This window comes from Palaemon carinicauda, chromosome 27 (genome assembly GCF_036898095.1).
Source record: "Palaemon carinicauda isolate YSFRI2023 chromosome 27, ASM3689809v2, whole genome shotgun sequence".
In the NCBI taxonomy this organism is placed as follows: domain Eukaryota; kingdom Metazoa; phylum Arthropoda; class Malacostraca; order Decapoda; family Palaemonidae; genus Palaemon; species Palaemon carinicauda.
The window spans coordinates 7,350,420-7,353,123 of record NC_090751.1 but is presented as its reverse complement, the minus strand read 5'-3'; the positions used below and the strand labels follow the sequence as shown (position 1 = coordinate 7,353,123).

Below are 2,704 nucleotides of genomic sequence, written 5' to 3'. Positions count from 1 at the left end.
CAGGAGAATTTTTTGTTTTTTAACTTGTGTCATTTCTACGACCACATGCACTCGAAATAAATGCTTCTAACCTAAAACATCCTAATGCATATGCAATTGCTCCTACTGCACCTCGTGATATACAAAATTAGCGATCGGTATCGCTATACCTTGTATTGAGTATAGTCACTTGAAAGGGCAAAAAATGTGTATACTCGTTAAATGCACTCGATCACCACTTAATAGCCAATTATCTCTCGGGTGCTTTAGAAAACATAAATACATAGAATATAGGCCTCTTTTTCCATAGGCCTGGTTTGAGAAACGCTCATTGTTGATTGCAATGTCTTTCCTCAGTTATATTGAGATATTTCCTCGGTTGCTTTCCAAAATTCTCTTCCAGAACGAACGTACTCATCCGCCATCTTGAAACGGTTTTACTGAATATTCCCTAAATATCACAAAAGATGGTCTTTTGAGTAGCTTGAGAGGAGGAGGAGGAGGAGGAGGAGGAAAAGGAGAAGGGGGAGGAGGAGGAAAAAGGAGAAGGGGGAGGAGGGGAAGGAGGGGAAGGAGGAGGAGAGGAAGAGGAAGAAGAAAGAAGATAGTAAAAGGAAAGACAAGAGAAGCGAAACATTAACGGTGAGAGAAAGAACAAGAAATCAAGAAGAACGAATTAGATAGTTATTTGAGATCTTGAGAGGAGGAGGAGGAGGAGGAGGAGGAGGAGGAGGAGGAGTAGGAGTAGGAGTAGGAGTAGGAGTAGGAGTAGGAGGAGGAGGAGGAGGAGTAGTAGGAGTAGGAGTAGTAGGAGTAGTAGGAGTAGGAGGAGGAGGAGGAGGAGGAGGAGGAGGAGGAGGAGGAGAACAAAAAGGAAAGAGGATAGTAAAAGGATAGACAAAAAAAGCGAAACATTGACAGAGACAGAAAGAACAAGAAATCAAGGACTAATTCGATAGTCTTTTGAGTAACTTGGGAGGAGGAGGAGGAGGAGGAGGAGGAGGAGGAGGAGAAGGAGGAGGAGGAGGAGGAGGAGTAGGAGAACAAGAAGGAAAGAACATTGTAAAAGGAAAGACAAGAAAAGGAAACACTAACAGAGAGAGAGAGAGAGAGAGAGAGAGAGAGAAAGAACAAGAAATCGAGAAGTACGAATTCGAGAGCAAGGAGGAAAAACGCTTCAGAATCACCGGCTTCCTTCCTCCTCCTCATCATCATCTCAAGACCAAGGGATTTGGGAGGACGTGGAGTGACACTTGAAAGAGAATGTGCGCTACGCCTTGAAGGAGAAGGCACACGCCCAGGCTCACACTGGGGCGGCTTGCGACACCCGTCTGCATCGCTGCCGGCTGCTCTCCTGATGAAGATATGAAATGGGTTCAAGTTGCAGAGCTTGGCAATTTGGCTATGAGGATTACGTACAGAAAATATCTCTTAACGATTATAAAGAATTTTTTATTTATTTGTATTTTAAAAGGTTTAATTTTCATAATATATAGATTACGTGCAGACAATATCCCTTAACGGTTATCAAGATTTTTTTTTTATTCATTCAATTTTTTTTAAATGTTTTATAATTTTTTATTCTAAAGATTATCTATAAAGATTTTTTTATTTATTTGTTATTTTTTTTTAAGGTTTAATTTTCATAATATATAGATTACGTGCAGACAATATCTCTTAACGGTTATCAAGATTTTTTTTTTATTCATTCAATTTTTTTTAAATGTTTTATAATTTTTTATTCTAAAGATTATCAATATTCTTTTTTATTTATTATTTTTTTATTATTTTTTAATCTAGAGATTACGGGCTGACAATATCTCTTAACAATTATTAAGTTTTTTTTTTTTCTATTTATTAATTATTTTGGTTAAAAAGTTTTACCAATTTTTTATCTGAAGATTAAGTTCATAAAATATCTCTTAATGATTATAAAGATTTTACTATTTTGTTTTATCTTCTAATCCAAATTACATGTGCAGAAAATAATTTGAGATGTTAGTTACCAATTATCTTAATTTTTATTTATAGCTATCAACCATTTTCTGACAATATAAATTATATCAAACACATATTGAGAAATTAGCATCATTTTTTTTTTCATTAAAAATTAGTTGTAATGTTATATTAAAATGCTTTTTAAAGATCACCTGCAAACTATTTTTATTTTATTTATTTATTTTTTTTTTTTTGAGTAACTATTATCTATGTTTATTTATAGTTTATTCACTTTATGTAACTATCATTAAGTACTGAAATTTCTTTGCATAATTAGCTCTGATATATTGAATCTGTGAATTTTTTTAAAAGAAGTTACATATGAAATATATTGCTTTCTGTTTGAATATTACATATGGGATTATTTTAATGGTAGATTAATTACAATAATAACTCTGCTAGTAGTGGGTTGTTGCCAGCCAGTTGATATTAATTAATCACTAAATCTTCCCTTTGAGAGAAATTATGTTACTTAATCACTTGATGTTACTTATTTGAGTGACAGTAGCGAATACAACAATATCTTATATCCAAGTGTCTTTATAAGTAGAAAATTTAAGATGACAAATCCTTTTGAAGTATCTTGAGAACCTAAGCAAGGAGGTTCTAGAAGCACTAAATCAAAGAATGAGAAATTCAACACAAAATTACAATGGGCACAATTTTATGAATGTTTGATTATCCTAGCGGTACATCAATTTAAAAATTTATAGACTTAGATTTAAAG

At 33.5% G+C, this 2,704-nt stretch overlaps 1 pseudogene; it reads right to left on the bottom strand.

Moving 5' to 3' along the window:
* Nucleotides 1–1,094: 1,094 nt before the first annotated feature.
* Nucleotides 1,095–2,704, bottom strand: part of LOC137621092 (zwei Ig domain protein zig-8-like) — a 24,345-nt pseudogene continuing 22,735 nt past the window's right edge.